The sequence below is a fragment of the Camellia sinensis genome, chromosome 2 (genome assembly GCF_055761805.1).
Source record: "Camellia sinensis isolate YWXY chromosome 2, ASM5576180v1, whole genome shotgun sequence".
Taxonomy (NCBI): Eukaryota; Viridiplantae; Streptophyta; class Magnoliopsida; order Ericales; family Theaceae; genus Camellia; species Camellia sinensis.
Window position 1 is genome coordinate 42,397,357 of NC_138962.1, and position 19,224 is coordinate 42,416,580.

At 37.4% G+C, this 19,224-nt stretch overlaps 2 long non-coding RNA genes across 3 annotated transcripts; both read right to left on the reverse strand.

Annotated features, from left to right (window-relative positions):
- Positions 1–1,710: 1,710 nt before the first annotated feature.
- On the reverse strand, positions 1,711–2,298 carry LOC145819993 (uncharacterized). The gene is made up of 2 exons (XR_014360848.1): positions 1,959–2,298; positions 1,711–1,862 (listed from the first exon to the last, which is right to left on the reverse strand). It is a non-coding gene; the product is annotated as an uncharacterized LOC145819993 (long non-coding RNA).
- A 4,240-nt stretch (positions 2,299–6,538) lies between these two features.
- Positions 6,539–19,219, reverse strand: LOC145819991 (uncharacterized). 2 transcript variants are annotated; one of them, XR_014360845.1, is made up of 4 exons: positions 18,630–19,219; positions 18,384–18,445; positions 17,844–18,024; positions 6,539–6,616 (listed from the first exon to the last, which is right to left on the reverse strand). It is a non-coding gene; the product is annotated as an uncharacterized LOC145819991 (long non-coding RNA). The 2 variants fall into 2 exon arrangements; XR_014360844.1 differs by lacking the exon at positions 6,539–6,616 and having other exon boundaries at positions 16,836–18,024; positions 18,630–19,217.
- Between the last annotated feature and the right edge of the window lie 5 nt (positions 19,220–19,224).

The following is a 19,224-nucleotide window of genomic DNA, read 5'->3' on the forward strand; positions in this document are numbered from 1 at the left end:
GGAGGTGTGTATCGTAGAATTTTCCTATACAAAAAGTTTGTATGGTTTAGATGACATATTTATTTATCCATTATCTTAAGTTCGGTTAATGTTTTTAAGTTATGGCCTTTATTTATTGTGTTATCTTATGGTATACTTTGTTAGTGCTAGGATTATCATAGTTTGGTGATTTCATGACTACATAATGTGCATCTTAGGTAGAGTCCAAGCCACTATCTCTTTGGAGACCATATTGGACAAGGCCTGAAGTTTTGAAAGCATAGATGTTATGGGAGTTCTTTATTGGCATGGAAGGTGCTATGGGCAAGTTTCATCAATGTTAAATTTATTATGGATAAGGTTGGGACTAGCCACCACGAAGATCTTCAAGAATGGACAAAGTAGTTCATTTGGTCATCTTGGTTAACCAGCATCAGAGACTGGTTGACTAGGAGTTTCATGTCACTGGAAACAACCAAATAGGTTGGTTGGTTGATCAAGCTAGAATCAGGTTCATAGACTGTTGACAAGACCCACATGTGGACCATCCATGTGTAAGCATGGGTCAACCCATGATGAGATCCAAAGTATGGTAAAACTCTGTAGTGGAGTATGGACTGCTCATTAGGATCTCAAAGCTAAAACTCCATGTGTTTGTGGGCTAACCATGGCACGTGAGATGCCAGCCCATAGAGGCGAGTTTTGAAGAAAACTACCTATTGGACTAAATGTTATTTGGGGTTCTTTAAATACTAACACATCTCTACTTTGTATTACCTTTTGAGAAATAGCTCTTGAAGTGTTCTACATCTGTTGTATACTGTAAATCAAATTTTCTATAGATTTTCTATCTTATGTGAGTGTCAATTTGAGAGAACTTCATAGCACCTTGTAAGTCTTCGGAGTGAGTTGGAGAGCTTGCTTTGTTGGAAGTCTTGAGAATTCTCTTTGAAGGTATATTTTTCATCCTAGTGTAATACATCTTAGGTTGTATACACTATAGCCTTTGCACACTTTCTCTAAGTGTGTCCCGTAAACTTTTGGAAGAAAGTAGTAAGCTTCCTTCCTAAGTGTTTTGTAGGTTTGTGAGTTGGAAGTTGGTATTGGGTTGATCCAAGAAAACCGTATTGTTTATGTTTCCTGTTTCCTGTTTTTTATTAATCTATAAAGGTTTTAGGTTGTCTTAATGAAAAACCTATCGGTGTAAAGTTTTTAGGTTGTCCCAGTGAAAAACTATCAGTGTAAAGGTTTTGGAGATCCACCAAATTGATTTCGATGCGACTATGTTTCAAGGAAAAAAATTATCATCTTTTTTTAGGAATAGACGATTCTAACGTTCATTTTCTTTTGTGCTATGTCTGGTTTGTAGATTTCGGAAGGAATTTAGAAAGCGAAAGGGAAAAGGTGTGTAAAACACAGATAAAATATAACTATATTTCATTCATATTTTGCCTACATTTTTTCTTTCTGCGTCCAAATCTCTCCCCAAGTCCATAAACCAGACACAGTCTTGAAGTATTTCTCCATGACTATTTTCTTTTTAACTAAAATAAAAATCGTCAATCAAAATCACTATTTTTAGCACAAATCAAAATCCCTAATTTTCGGGCAAATCACCACAAATAAAAAAAATCCCAATTTATGACACCACAATCCCTACTTTTAGCATAAATAACAATAAATCAAAATCCTTAATTTTAGCAAACCAAAACACATCACTTCAAGCAGAAATAAACCATAAATCAACATCTCAATTTTTATTTGAGAGAAGAAAAAAAAAATAAAAATTAGAGAGAGTACTTTTAAACAGTGGTGACTATAGGTAGAGACAACCAGAGCCCCAAATTCAACCAAAATGTTTGCCTCCACTCTCCAATGTCTGTCTGCATTTTCATTGAATCAAAACAATCAAGTTAAGTGTAATATAAAAAAGCCCTAATAAGAATAAGAATACTGAGATTATATATAGATATACTTACCTTGGAGAGAGAAGGACAAGAGTCGTGTCGGTGTCGGCGTCGGCGTCGGCGGTGAGTCGGTGTGTAAGTCGGAATCCAAATAGAACTCTGATGAGAGAGCGCCTGCCATTTTTCCAGTCATCATAGAGTAGTATATCGTAGGTCTCAACACTACAAGGGCATGCATGATAAATTGGGATTGTTTTTATTGTAAATTTTATTAGCCGATCAAATCGGAAAATTTTTAATCGATTTTTAATGATTTATCTACTCAATTTATTTATGCGAATTAGTCCGAATGTGTTTTGAAAAGAAATTTATTTGGGCTAATTCGGTCAGCACAAATTTGGCAGAGTGGTCTGTTTTTAATATTAAGAGCACCTCCAAGTTGAAACAAAAATTTTATTAAATTTTAATAAAAAATTAATGAAAATTTTGATTTGATGTTGTTTGTTTTAATATTAAAATAATATTTTTATCAAATTTTTTCACATTTCTGGTTGTCCGAGCAGATATCGTAGAGGTCATCCGGACATGAACAAAAAAAAACTGCCAAATTGCCTTAGGTGGACATCCGGTCCAACAGTAATAATTTAAATTTGATAAAATATCTATTTCTCCCTCTATTTGATATCACTTTGATAAAAGCGTTAGAGTTCATTTTTTAAGATTTTTTTTTAAAAAAATTGAATTTGATAAAAGATTTGAGCAATCGTTAGAGATGGTCTAAGAGATGTTAATCATAATTTCTATAAAGAGAGAGAGAGGGAGAGAGAGAGAGAGGGGGAGAATTTTAGTTTAAGGGATTGATATTAAGATTTTATAAGGTAAATAATATATAATATCTTTATATGTGACGAATTAAAATTTTTCTAATAATATTATTGATGCCCTTAATTAATATAAAAAATATATATTTAACCACTCCTACTATCAAAAGTTGGGGAGAAATGTTTTATTAATTTCTCAAAAAAAAATTATATATATAATAAATCATTATCTCACTAAATTAATTGAATAATTAATCTTATACTAATTTATAAAATTAATAATTTTCACTAATCAAATAAGGCCTAATTTTTTTTTGTTTTTTTGGGCCTATGGTCATTATTTTGATGCGATTAAATAGGATAGAATTATCGATAAAACTGTGAGATATAAATTATATTATAGAATTAGGCGAGATGAAATATTATATATATGATAAAATTTTGAAAAATAAGTTATACTTTTGAATAGGAAAATGTTTGGTAGCTCAAAATTTTGTGGCTCAAATGGCTCAAATCTGTTAAAACGACATCGTTTTACACTCATTTACACTCAAAACGACGTCGTTTTGAGTGATTTGAGCCATTTGAGCCACAAAATTTTGAGTTATCTAGCATTGTTGTTTTGAATAGAGAGATGTGAGGAAATCTTATGGTACAGACCTCTTCAAGGGTGTGTACCATATGCAACCGACTACAGAATATATAATTTTACTATAAAATTTTGTAATATCAATTACAAAATGTACAATCTCATTATAAATTCACGAAATAAAATATTCAAAAATTTATAGTTCATATAACAAAAGTGGTGGTGGATGGTGTGGGGTGGCGAGAAGAGTGGGAGATGGAGAGAGAAAATGAATGAAAAATTATTTTTTAAATAAATGAAACCAAATAAAAAAAAATGAAGTATATTATAATGATGTATACACATGAAAATGTGAATTTGTTAAATTATATGTGTATGTTTGTGTATATAAATAGAAAAATATTATGAACTCACCCTTAAGAACTCATAATTTATCCCAAATGGATTTGTATGGTGGAGTTGATGAAGTGTGAATTCATGTGTAAAATGAATTTGAACTATTAATTTATTTTTTTGGATAAATTTTGAGTTGATTGAGATGGATTTGTAGTGTTGTTGATACAAATAAATAAAATTATATATGTTGCAACATATGCAATATAGGAGAATAATTTAATCTCTAGAAAGTTTAACTTAAATAAATAAATATAATTTTAATTATAAATTTATTTTTAAATTGAATACTCACTTTAATAGTCAATATAATGATTAAATTAGTATGAGAATTAATATATTAAAATTAAATAATAACTCTAATTATTTAATTTTATTATTTATTTATTTTTCTATTAAAGATATTTATAAATTGAAATTTTATAAAAATTAATTTAAGAGTTTAATTAAATATGGGTTTCGACATATGTATAATTTTAAAAAAATACACATTATGTCATAGAAAACGTGACTTAAACGTATGATAACTTTCGGATAAGCTTCTCTTCATCTCATTTTGCTACACCTCTCCATACTTTTTTTTTGTAGTTTTTTATATGAATTCGCATCGAAAATCCAAAATGTCTATCTCGTAAGCTTCACAATAAAGGTCATTCATACAAAAAATTAACTTCATCATAAAGGGCTATTTTGGGAAGATGGTAATAATCAGTTTTTTGGTAAAAAACTGCTTATAAGCAGCTTATAATCAGTTTTTTTGTGAGAGACAGATTATTACCAACTTCCCAAAATAAGCCAAAATTATAAATAAAAAAATAAATTACATTTTGTTTTATAAAATGAATGGTAAATATAATTAAATTTAAATAACTATTTTGTAAAATAAAATACAATTTGTTCCCATATTTATAGTTGTTCAATGAACTTAATTTTTTGCATGGATAATTTTTATTGCGGATCTTACGAGACAGACGGCTCGGATTATCAGTGCGGATCCGAATTGAAATCCATGAAAAGAGTATAGAGAGATATAAAAACATGAGGTATGAAGGGGAGTTTGTCCCGATAACTTTAATATTAAATTATAATATAGCTCAATGTTATAAGCACAAAAATAAAGATTTATTAACTTATTTAACTGGTTACTTAATAAAACTAATATTTAAACAAAAATTAACATACAAAGAACTTAGGTGTGGATATGAAAACCTAGTAATAGAAATTAAAATCAAAATGTAAAATTTGTAGACTAAAATAAGTTATTTTAATTTGATAAATGGTTGGGTTAGAAGGAAAAATGCAATTAATTGATGTAGAATTATTCAATATTGGATATATTCCATAAAGAATAATGTTATATACATCAATTAGTTTATTAGTATACTAACTAGTGTACCAATTCACGATGTGACATAATTTAAGATGTTTTTGGTATTTATAATTTGTATAATGAGTGATCAATAATAATGTCATAATTGGTGTTGATATATTAATAATACACTAATTAGTGCATGTAGCACTACTGTTCCATAAATTCACATGTGCCAAGAGAGTTGGGCCCATATTAATAAGGTGTAACAAATCAAAAATTGACTCACATTATTGTAGGTCAAGTTGTGAAAGTTTTTGCGGGTCTTAAACATTTTCTTTTTACAAATATCACACTTAATTTGACAATAAATAAGTAAAGCGAGTCAACCTAATACTCTTATGATGTACTATTTTAAAAATATATATAATTATGTACTGCGCTAAGCACTATACCATAACTCGCACTACAACAAGTTGGGTCTTGAATGACGAAATTTTTTTGTCTCCAAAGAGCTAATTTCGTCACTATAAATATTTGTGAGGAAATATTTTCATCACCAGTTTCGTCATTGAATGTTTGTCACTATAAACCACCGTGACGAAAAATAATTTCGTCACCAATGAAATTACTTCAGTGACGAAATTTTTTGTCACCAATAAAACAAGATTTTGTCACCAAAAATTCTTATTTTCGTCACCAAATAATTATTCAGCACCATATTTATAATTTTAGTTGACGAATAAATTTGTCACACATGTTGATCATTGATGAGGAAATAATTTTGTCACAGTAAGATGTAAAAGTGACGAAATTTTTTGTCTCCAAAAGTCAAATGGATGACGAAATATATTTCGTAGTAAAAATTTATATACGTGACGAAATTTTTAGTCACCAAATAACAAAATCAATGAAAAATTTCATATATAATCTGCAATAAATTTTCTCACAAAAAATATTTATTAACAACAAATAATCACTTTGTCATAATAACAAGTTAAAATGACGAAACAAATTCGTCACTAAATTTATTCCATATTTTATATTTCAATTTAAATTATTATTTCACAAATATCTGTGCTTATATCCCAATAGCCTTTTAAATGTACTAAGAAATCCACTAGCTATAATACACCACTCCACAAAACAATTCACTAAACAATTATATTATAAATCAAAATATATCCATCAAACAACTTTAATAATAATTCATTACGTATAAAAAAAAATCATCAAAGCAAATCCCAAAATGAACTAATGTGGAGTCCACAAAAAAAGTCAACACTCAATCTTGATTTGCAACTACAACTAAGGCCTCGTTTGGGAACAGACTTAGTAACTTTTTGGCTATTTGGCTAAAAAGGTAGGTAAAAAAAACTTGTATGTTTGGGATGACTTTTTGGCTAATTACGAAAAGATGTGCAAAAAGTAGAGAGAAAAGAGAATCTTTGACTTTTTGGTATGAATTGTTGACTTTTTGGCTAATTTAGTAACTTTTTGGATAATTGGCTAAAATAGCCTCTTGCCAAACGAGGCCAAGTATCACTTCAGTCAAAAAAAAAATTCAACACTTGATCTTGATTTGCAAGTATGCTTCCAAATGTCATCAAAAACCAATCTGCAAAAAAAAAAATAAACAAGAAAAATATTAACATATTATCAATTACATTGTATAGACTACTAAAAAAAACACTTTTTGCGACCGCCACAAGCCGTCGCAAATAATAAAAATATAGTTACAAAAGACCTTTTGCCACCGTCCATGCGACGGTAAATAGGGGTCGCAAATGTGGGGGTGACAATTACTTTTTAGGATGACAAAGCAACGGTCGCAAATTATTCGCGACCACCTAAACTATTTATGGTGACTGTTATTTTGCCGTCGCAAAAAATAAAGAAAAATGCTAACATGTTTTTTGGCGACCATTTTGTTACTGTCGCAAAAAAACAAAAAGCAAAAAAGAAAAAAGAAACATAAAAGTGTAACGTTAATGTAACGCCCTCAAAATAATAACAATAAACCCATCAGATAAGACATGCATTTACATTTAAACTAACTGCATTCCTTTCATTCGTTAGAATTCCAAGATGTAAGTATTACATGTTAACCTCATAACAAAATGCCCTACGGGCTTACAGCTTTCCAAGTTAACACTTGGTTACAACAAAGAGTTCTAACTCGTTTACACATTAAGCCCTTGGCTTGAAATTACATGTAATACATCAACAGTAAAACGACAAAACTATGTCCGCCACTAGCCTCCCAGCTATGTCCTTGGAGGTGGCATGCTTCCTGTACCTGAAAATGATATTCCCATATAGGGTGAGCCACAGCCCAGTAGAAATACACTAAACCAACCGTGGACAATGACTAAAACATTAGCAATTGATAGTTGGTCACCACTGATTCAATCACATAAATTACATATTTATGTCAACGACTTACAAGTCCCAATTACTTTTCATTTTCCCTTTTTTCAACAGATAAGCATGCTAGCTCTATCATCATTTCCACAGATATGTATAAAAACTATATCTCACATTCAGATAAGCATAAAAGCTATATCCACATTCTCAACAAATATGTATATCAACAATATCCACAGATAAGCATACAAGCTGTATCCACACTCTACAACAGATATGTATATCAACAATATCCACAGATAAGCATACAAGCTGTATCCACACTTCACTTCACAAAGATAAGCATATGAGCTCTATCTTCACTTCTCTAGACAAGCATATGAGCTCTGTCTACGGAGTACATCCCCTATCTCCTCCAAATACCTATCCGGTTTAGAGGTCCATCCCCTATCTTCCCCTAAACCGCGGAGTACATCCCCTATCTCCTCCTCTACACATAACGTATATAAACACATTGGTTCTATATACAATCACACAATACAAACAATTAATGTATTCTAGCAACTGTTAAGTTCCATAACACATTCCATTGATTAGTTTCAGTTTGCCTAATCAACATACATTGTCTACAACAATCACGACTATCCTCCACCGATAGCCCAAAGCAGTTATTTCTAAAACAGAAAATAAATGCACAAATGGATATTCAATCAACATTTCATTTCCTCATTTCTCATCAATTAATTATCCCAATTAATTAAACAATGTAATTAGGCCATTTTCCATAATTACCATTTCAACCCTTAGGTTCCATTTCCATCAATGATTCAACAATCATTCCATTTTTTCTATGCCAAACATGCATCTAGGTTTATTATGAATGAAACCCCAACTTTTGTAAGAATTACACAAAAGCCCCAAACCTTTACAAGATTACCAAACCAAGCCCAACATCTCAAAATACCAAAATTTAAAGACAAAACCCATAGAGAGGAGTAGGTTATCCCTACCTCAAATTCGGAGCTCCAAGGGAGAAGACGACAAAACCCAACGTGCTCCAAAACCCGAGATTTTCAGATTAAAATGAAGCCCTCGACGATCAACAACTTTTTTGTAAAGGCCAAAGGGAGTAAATCACTCCTACTAGATCAAAACCTAGAGAGAAGGTAGAGTCTAGAGTGAGAGGCTCAACAATGGTGATTTTGGAAAAGTAAGAGAGAGAAGAGAAAGTGAAAAAGTGATTTAAAGAGTCACAAATTCGGGACTTTAAACCCAGTCTTCCGCTCGAGCGTAAAACACCCCGCTCGAGCGGCCACTCACAGACTTCCGCTCGAGCGGCCAACCTCCCGCTCGAGCGCAGAATGCGCTCGCCCAGCACTTTTGCAGAACCAGGCCTCCGCTCGAGCTCCCAATCCCTACGCTCGAGCTCACAACACTGCACAACAAGATACTGGATGGATGTATTCCCCGCTCGAGCGCCAACACCTCCGCTCGAGCGTACAGGCCAAAAATCTGGGCAACTAGTTTTGGTTTCTAAACTCAACCAACCTGTAACAAACCCGTTCAACACATCCTATAACTCAAATACAAAGTAAGAAAGGATGTAAACAAGACAATAAACAACTACCAACATCCACGGACACATGTCCGGATCACTATACAACAAGGGTAAACTCGGGATCGCTATAACCTCCCCCCCTTAAAGAATTTCGCCCCCGAAATTAAGCACAAGTTTTCAAAAACAAGTTTTTCTCCAATTTAGACAATGCTACACTTGAACATTCAACAATTCGACCCATTACCGGTCATCCCATCCCTTTAACAAGAGACATATCACAATATGTAAACAACATATGTACTTTCAACATGCATTAACATTATGCACTATCTTTCCAATTTCAACAATATACTTAACACATATAATGTCACTTTCAACTTCCATATGAGGCAAGTTCCAAAACATACTTCCAATAACCAAAACATTCTCAATGTTTTACAACTTAAGACATATATAAAAGCTCTTAAGTTCAACATAATGTAAAATTTAAATACAAGATCACACATCAACAAACAAGTCCGGATATTTCTCACGGACTTCCAACTCACGTTCCCAAGTGGCTTCCTCCACTCCGTGATGTTTCCACAAGACTTTCACCAAAGGAATGGTCTTGCCACGCAGGACCTGATCCCGCCTATCCAAGACCCGAACCGGTCTCTCCTCATACGAGGCATCCTCATCTACCTCTAAATCAGTCCAATCCAACACATGTGATGGATCTGGCTCATACTTCCGAAGCATACTCACATGAAACACGTCATGCACTCCGGACAACTGCGGCGGTAAGGCTAACCGATAAGCAACCTCACCTATCCTCTCAAGGATCTCAAAAGGACCTATAAACCGAGGGGATAACTTCCCACTCTTCCCAAACCTCATCAGACCTCACCTAGGTGATATCTTCAGAAAGACATGATCACCTACCTCAAACGCCAAAGGTCTCCTCCTACGGTCGGCATAACTCCTTTGTCGACTCTGGGCTGTAACAAGCCTCCTACGGATAAGCTCAACTTTCTCCGTCGTCTCCCTAACCAACTCCGGACCCAACAAAGGTGCATCACCCACCTCGGCCCAACAAACTGGAGACCTACACGGTCGGCCATACAAGGCCTCAAACGGTGCCATACCGATGCTAGACTGAAAACTGTTGTTGTAGGCAAACTCTACCAATGGCAAGTGCCTCTCCCACGTCCCACTGAAGTCCAGGACACAACCCCGAAGCATATCCTCGAGGATCTGAATAGTACGCTCGGACTGCCCATCAGTCTGAGGATGATAAGCCGTACTAAAGGTCAACTTAGTGCCCAAGGCACTCTGCAAACTCTGCCACAACCTAGCAGTAAAACGAGGATCTCTATCTGAGATGATCGTCACTGGGACCCCGTGCAATCTCACTACATCCCGAATATACAAATCGGCAAGATGATCTACCGAATCTCTCACGCGCATAGGAATAAAGTGCGCCGACTTAGTCAACCGGTCTACAACCACCCAAATAGCATCACTACCCCGCTGAGTCCTCGGAAGACCTACAACGAAGTCCATAGTGACATGTTCCCACTTCCACTCGGCAATAGGCAAGGGTTGCAATAAACCCGCTGGCCTCTGATGCTCGGCCTTCACTTGCTGGCAAGTAAGGCATTTCGATACGAAAACAGCCACATCTCTCTTCATACCCCGCCACCAAAACTGGCGGCTCAAATTCTGATACATCTTAGTGCCTCCCGGATGCACCGCAAGGCGCGAATGATGAAACTCTCGGAGTACTTCCTCTCGGCAAGACTCCGGTACAAACAAACGGTCTCGGTATCTCACACTCAGGTCGGGATACACCGTCAAACCCTTCTCAACTTTCCCACTGGAGATCTTCTCTCGGAGGGATTCTACCTCAAGGTCACCTCTCTGTGCCTCTAACACTCTAGTCACAAGTGTAGGCTGCGCAACAACAGAAAACAAGGCCGCAGCCTCAACAGATTCGCCCAGTAGCAAATCAAACTCGCCAAGTGCTCCTAACATCACCCATTCCCGGATGGCTATACAAGCTACATCACTAATGGTTTTCCTACTAAGGGCATCGGCCACAACATTGGCCTTTCCCGGATGATAATGCAACTCAAAATCATAATCCTCGATGAACTCCATCCATCTCCTCTGCCTCAGATTCAAGTCTCTCTGTGTAAACAGATACTTCAAACTTTTGTGATCCGAGAATACCTCGAATCTCTCACCATAAAGGTAGTGCCTCCAGATTTTCAAGGCAAAAATCACTGCTGCTAACTCTAGGTCGTGTGTGGGGTAATTTTTCTCGTGTATTTTCAACTGACGTGAGCCATAAGCTACCACTTTCCCCTCTTGCATCAACACACAACCCAAACCCTCTCGTGAGGCATCACAATAAACCGCATAACCCAACCCTCTCTCCGGAATAATCAACACCGGAGCGGTGGTCAATCTAACTTTCAACTCTTGGAACGACTTTTCACAAGTCTCATTCCACACAAACTTGACTCCTTTCTGAGTCAGCCTAGTCAACGGTGACGCTAACCTGGAGAAATCTTTCACAAACCGACGGTAATACCCAGCCAATCCCAGAAAACTGCGGATCTCAAACACACTCTTAGGCTGTGCCCAATCTTGCACTGCCTCAACCTTGGATGTATCAACAGACACCCCTTCCCCGGATACCACATGGCCTAAGAACTTGACTTCCCTCAGCCAGAACTCACACTTCCCAAACTTGGCATGCAGCCTATGGGCTCTAAGTAACTCAAGCACCACTCTCAAGTGTGTCTCGTGCTCCTCCTCAGAAGACGAATAGATAAGAATATCGTCCACGAAGACAACCACAAATCGGTCTAAGAACTCCCGGAAGATCCGGTTCATCAAGTCCATAAAGACTGCCGGTGCATTGGTAAGTCCGAATGGCATCACCAAAAACTCGTAATGGCCATACCGCGTACGGAATGCCGTCTTAGGAATATCTTCCTCTCTGACCCTCAACTGATGGTAACCCGATCTCAAGTCTATCTTAGAGAAACAACGGGAACCCTTCAACTGGTCAAACAAATCATCTATACGGGGCATAGGATACTTATTCTTAACCGTAGCCCGATTCAACTTCCGGTAGTCTATACACAATCTCAAGGCACCATCTTTCTTTTTAACAAAGAGGGCCGGTGCTCCCCACGGTGAAACACTAGGGCGAACAAAGCCCTTATCGAGCAATTCCTGGAGCTGAACTTTCAACTCAACCAACTCTGCTGGAGCAAAACGGTAAGGTGCCATAGAAATCGGCGCCGTACCAGGCACTAAATCAATAGAGAACTCTATCTCTCGGTGAGGTGGCAAACTAACAAGATCTTCGGGAAAGACATCCGAATACTCACAAACCACCCTCGGTAATACAACCTGGGTCTCACCACTCTCACCACTCTCAAAACTGGCAAATAGACTACTAAGTTCACTTCGCCCTCGCGAATCATACCCCGGTGGCAAAACACTACCAACCCGGTCTCCCAAGAAATGGAACCACTCCCCGCTCAAGGTACACAATGTAACCCTCTGGCGGTAGCAATCAATAACAGCCCGGTATGACGATAACCAGTCCATACCCAAAATAACATCAAAACCCTTCATGGGCATGACAACAAACGGAAAAGGAAGCCTATAGTCGGCGACCTCTATATCACATCCTCTAACACCCTGTTTCAGAATCAACTCACCACCCAAAGGTGATACCACACAAATAGGAGATGCTAACTGTGCTAACTCCAATTCCAAAACAGATGCAAATGCAGCAGATACAAAAGAATGAGATGCACCCGTGTCTATCAACACATTAGCAACTGAGTTGCAAAACAGAAAAGTACCTCTCACTACTGATGGAGCCGGTACTAAGTCCTGCGTGGTAACAGCATACACGCGCCCCGTAGGCCCCTGGTCTACCTGCTCACCTCTCTGAGCAAAAGACTGCTGCACAGACTGGGATGACGAAGCTCCCGGATTGGCCCTCGAGGCCTGCACAGACTGAGCTGGCTGAAAACCCTGCGTCTGCCTAGAACCAGACGCTCCCGAAGTGGCACTCAACTGTGGGCAAAACCTCTTCATGTGCCCAGGTTGTCCACACTGATAACAAATCAAGAGCTGCCCCCTGCCCAAACTCTGACTCGGCGGTCTAGCTGAAGAAGAAGCAGCTTTCTGACCCCCACCCTTCTGCGGGCAAACAGAAACCTTGTGACCCAGCTGGCCACACTTGTAACAAGTGAATTCTCCCTGACTGCCTCTCCCCGAGCCTACACTAGGCACTGGAAAGGTCGATCTAGAGACTGCACCCTGAGACTGCTGAGGGTTATAACCCTTCTGTCTCCTGCCATCACTCTGACTATCCTGGCTCCTCTTGGAGCCTCTCTGACCCTCATCCTCCTCCTGCATCATAAGCTCCATATGAGCTGCAGCGTCCACTAGGTGTCTATACTCTCGAATATAAGACCCACCAATTCTCAACTTGAGGCCCCGCCTCAACTTCCGCTCAAACTCATAGCAACGGCGTTCCTCAGACGCCACCAGTTCAGGTGCAAACCTAGACAGACTGGTAAAAGTAGCCTCAAACTCGGCCACTGACAAGCCCTGCTGATTAAGCCGGCTAAACTGATCCCTCAGCTTCTCCCTAGCTGCTGCTGATAAAAACCTCTCCTGAAAAGCATTCACAAACGCCTCCCAAGTACCACCAACACGAGCTTTCTCGTACTTCCACCATTGACCCGCATCTCCCTTCAGTTGGAAGGATGCCAAGGTCACTTTCAGTGCTCCGTCCTCGATGCCAAGCATCTCAAACGTCTTCGTTGTCTGTTCGAGCCATTCATCTGCCTTAAGCGGCTCTTTAGGATCCCCGATGAACTCGTCCGGATTACACCGAAAGAACTCCCTCTTCAAGAAGGAAGGCCCTGCCTCAGCTGCCTGATTCCCAGCTCTAAGAATACCTAAAGCTCCTGCTATCTCTCTGGCCAAGGCACCCATAGCTTGCTGACCTACTGGCTCGGCCACATTGGCCTGCCCAACTCCCTCCTGCACTGCCGGAATCTCACCCGGTAATGGTACTTCCTGCCTCGCAGGTCTACCACGCCTAGCACCTCTTCCTCGTCCTGACATCCTAATAAAGGCAACACAGAACGTTAGCACATTCATAGGTGTGCCGAAACTAATCACTCACGTCCTAATGCATGAACAACTGTAATTCACTCCACATAAGCACATAAACACATAAGCACTTACGAACTTCATTTCCGGATAATGATAGTCCCGAGGCGTTACTAGAGTTCCGGTTAGAAACAGCGTTGATCAAGTGCTTTTCCAACAAGACTCCCAGAAACTCAAGGATCCAATCAACATCCTAGAAATTAAATCCCATACTCACATAGTCACATAAGCATGTTAGCATTTAAGCACATCGCATATGATACTACATCTAAGTCTCTATCAAGCGAGACAAACCCATTGTGATCCTAATCACTTCCCACGTACCCAAAGTATTCGAACCCGGTACGCTCTGATACCAAGTTGTAACGCCCTCAAAATAATAACAATAAACCCATCAGATAAGACATGCATTTACATTTAAACTAACTGCATTCCTTTCATTCGTTAGAATTCCAAGATGTAAGTATTACATGTTAACCTCATAACAAAATGCCCTACGGGCTTACAGCTTTCCAAGTTAACACTTGGTTACAACAAAGAGTTCTAACTCGTTTACACATTAAGCCCTTGGCTTGAAATTACATGTAATACATCAACAGTAAAACGACAAAACTATGTCCGCCACTAGCCTCCCAGCTATGTCCTTGGAGGTGGCATGCTTCCTGTACCTGAAAATGATATTCCCATATAGGGTGAGCCACAGCCCAGTAGAAATACACTAAACCAACCGTGGACAATGACTAAAACATTAGCAATTGATAGTTGGTCACCACTGATTCAATCACATAAATTACATATTTATGTCAACGACTTACAAGTCCCAATTACTTTTCATTTTCCCTTTTTTCAACAGATAAGCATGCTAGCTCTATCATCATTTCCACAGATATGTATAAAAACTATATCTCACATTCAGATAAGCATAAAAGCTATATCCACATTCTCAACAAATATGTATATCAACAATATCCACAGATAAGCATACAAGCTGTATCCACACTCTACAACAGATATGTATATCAACAATATCCACAGATAAGCATACAAGCTGTATCCACACTTCACTTCACAAAGATAAGCATATGAGCTCTATCTTCACTTCTCTAGACAAGCATATGAGCTCTGTCTACGGAGTACATCCCCTATCTCCTCCAAATACCTATCCGGTTTAGAGGTCCATCCCCTATCTTCCCCTAAACCGCGGAGTACATCCCCTATCTCCTCCTCTACACATAACGTATATAAACACATTGGTTCTATATACAATCACACAATACAAACAATTAATGTATTCTAGCAACTGTTAAGTTCCATAACACATTCCATTGATTAGTTTCAGTTTGCCTAATCAACATACATTGTCTACAACAATCACGACTATCCTCCACCGATAGCCCAAAGCAGTTATTTCTAAAACAGAAAATAAATGCACAAATGGATATTCAATCAACATTTCATTTCCTCATTTCTCATCAATTAATTATCCCAATTAATTAAACAATGTAATTAGGCCATTTTCCATAATTACCATTTCAACCCTTAGGTTCCATTTCCATCAATGATTCAACAATCATTCCATTTTTTCTATGCCAAACATGCATCTAGGTTTATTATGAATGAAACCCCAACTTTTGTAAGAATTACACAAAAGCCCCAAACCTTTACAAGATTACCAAACCAAGCCCAACATCTCAAAATACCAAAATTTAAAGACAAAACCCATAGAGAGGAGTAGGTTATCCCTACCTCAAATTCGGAGCTCCAAGGGAGAAGACGACAAAACCCAACGTGCTCCAAAACCCGAGATTTTCAGATTAAAATGAAGCCCTCGACGATCAACAACTTTTTTGTAAAGGCCAAAGGTGAGTAAATCACTCCTACTAGATCAAAACCTAGAGAGAAGGTAGAGTCTAGAGTGAGAGGCTCAACAATGGTGATTTTGGAAAAGTAAGAGAGAGAAGAGAAAGTGAAAAAGTGATTTAAAGAGTCACAAATTCGGGACTTTAAACCCAGTCTTCCGCTCGAGCGTAAAACACCCCGCTCGAGCGGCCACTCACAGACTTCCGCTCGAGCGGCCAACCTCCCGCTCGAGCGCAGAATGCGCTCGCCCAGCACTTTTGCAGAACCAGGCCTCCGCTCGAGCTCCCAATCCCTACGCTCGAGCTCACAACACTGCACAACAAGATACTGGATGGATGTATTCCCCGCTCGAGCGCCAACACCTCCGCTCGAGCGTACAGGCCAAAAATCTGGGCAACTAGTTTTGGTTTCTAAACTCAACCAACCTGTAACAAACCCGCTCAACACATCCTATAACTCAAATACAAAGTAAGAAAGGATGTAAACAAGACAATAAACAACTACCAACATCCACGGACACATGTCCGGATCACTATACAACAAGGGTAAACTCGGGATCGCTATAGTTAAGCATTCTAAAAATAGCAATGACAAGAATTCAAACAGTATAACATTGTTGTTTAATCAGACATTTCATTTGAGTCTCAAAATTGGAGTCATATGTAAAAGTTATTACAATTAAAAAACTAGTAAAAGTTCTTTTATTACATTTTAGACTTTAAAACACATTTGAGACTGCACAATTTCATATTAAAACACAGGATCCATCTTCGTATTAAAAGCCCAAAACTCGAAGAATGTGAAAATAATAATTTATTGGAGAGAATTTCCCTGTCTTGATTGCCAACGTGGTTCTTCGCTCTCAAATTTTGATCTAAAAGTCACTAAACTTGTCCGAGTTCATAAACATAAGGTCATTCTTCTTCGAGTCTAAACAACAGCCCAACAAAGCATATCAGAAAATTACTGAGTCAAAAGAGCATATCAATGCTATGAAAATTGTGAGGATCTTTTGAAGTGATTTTCTTTGCACACAAACAGATATTCCAAATCCACTTACAATTACAACTTCCCTAATATCAAATTCAGTATGGAAAGCAAATGTGAAACAATTGAAGAAAACCAAACTAATAACAAAATATATAAATCCAAAAATCAATCTCTGAGACACAGACAGTGAGTCCCACATCGAAACAATATGAGAAAGAAGAGGTGTATTTATAAGATGAGAAGTACAAGGTACGACCTTACTTGAACAAGATCTATTCTATAGGATCCGTCTTCATATTAAAAGCTAGAACAAAAACTATTTATTTTTCACCATTTTAGACTTTAAATCACATTTAGGACTGCACAATTTCATATTGAGAAGATTGACTGATATTATGAGCAACTAGATAAATGGAATTAGGCTTGTATTTTATCCAAATAATATTGTATCCAAACTTGCAGTCCACACCCCATCTGTTAGTCGACCAGATTAAGTCAATGACCTATCTAAGTTATGTCATCTTTACAAGAATGCTCACCGACTCATTAGCACTTATGGCAAGAATGGCCACAAAACACTAGAAAAAGACTCACCCTATATCAATTTTTAAATAACTTTTATCTGGTGTCATTAAGTTTTTTTCTACTTCTAAATATGATTGCTTATAAAGATCCACTGTGATACGCCATTCAGGTGTATGAGGATGTTAAGACAGTTGACAGGGGTGAAAACACAGAAAAAGAGATGGAAAATGAAGAACATGGTGTCATGGATCACTCACTAGAATCCAATGGCAGTTCAGATCTTTCAAATCAAATCATTATTGTTATTTTTCATTCCTATATGAAATATGAGATGTACAAAAAAACTCACCATGGAGATATATGTTCTTCAAATCCAAGCTTGCACCTGATCAATACACATTATGATGGGGAATAGATCATAACACAAAGTACCCAATTTCTAGATCTTTCAAAGCTGCTTTGAGGAAATAAGCAGCAGCAAGGCAACAGCGATCCAAATAATGTCGCTCTAATTTCTAGATCTTTCAAAGCTGCATTAAATTAAAATAAAAAAAATCCAAATAATGTCGCTCTAAATTCCCAGCAAAAATATATATATATATATATATGAACGAAGCATCTACCAGAACGATCTCAAGTACGCTAAGAATTTCTTATTCCATTAAAATTAAACAAAATTAAATTAAAGTATGAGTAGTATTTGTAACACATTAGTGTAGAAAACACAGAATCATACTTAAATCACCAATGGATCAAACTCCATTAAGCACAGAAAATTAATAATTTCAATTTCAATAAATAGATATGCATAAATTGCTGCAAAATACAAAGAATATATGGAGACAAAGGAAAAAAAAAACACATGCCAGAGATTAATCAAAGGAAATACCTAAAAATGTTGATTTTGTGTTGCCCTAAAGAGAGATCATTTTGGACAATCCAAGGGGCGATCTGAGTGACAATGAATGAAAAATAGAGATTTCAAAAGAACCATAAAGAGAGAGCAGGAGATTGACAAACAAAGAGAGAAAGCAAGATTGAGAGAGACAAAGAGAGATAGAGAATGAGATTGAGAGGTTGAGAGAGTTCATACTGCCATTTCCTTGTTTAAGCCCAAAAGTGAGATGTAGATTACCTTTTTCTTTTTCTACTTTTCTGCTAAGGCGACTGTTCCTGTGTCCTGTGGACCTGTTTGGATATGAATCTGGACCACTCGAAGTCTCACACAGATCATGTCCTATCAAATGCTGGTTCAAGTCGAAGTTTTTTAACTCTTCGAAATCAACGAATTTTAAATTCTAGGGCTGAAAATCAAATTCATCGCTTGAGATTTGCACACAACTAACTCAGGTTTATGAGATATTTATCAAATCTCAAAACACTTCACAGATAATAAATTCATTGCCTAGAGTTGGAAACTAACTTGCTCAATATGTCCTTGAGAAAAATAGAACATGCGCTCGCCTACACGAGGCACTGTCATGAGCGGACCAGCACAAGCGCACCATAGCTCCGTGTAAAGCGCTGTTTCAGGATCCACTGCACCAACAAGAAAAGAAAGAAAAAAAAATACTCAAAATCAAAGCCAGAGATCATTGTAAACTCATTGGAAAAGCACTGGAATTATAGAGAGAGTTGAATCAATGAAGATGTGTCAAACATACAATTAAAGTTTGAATGTTTTATAATTCTAATGTCTCCGAGACCCATCATGCTAGCAATGATTTAAC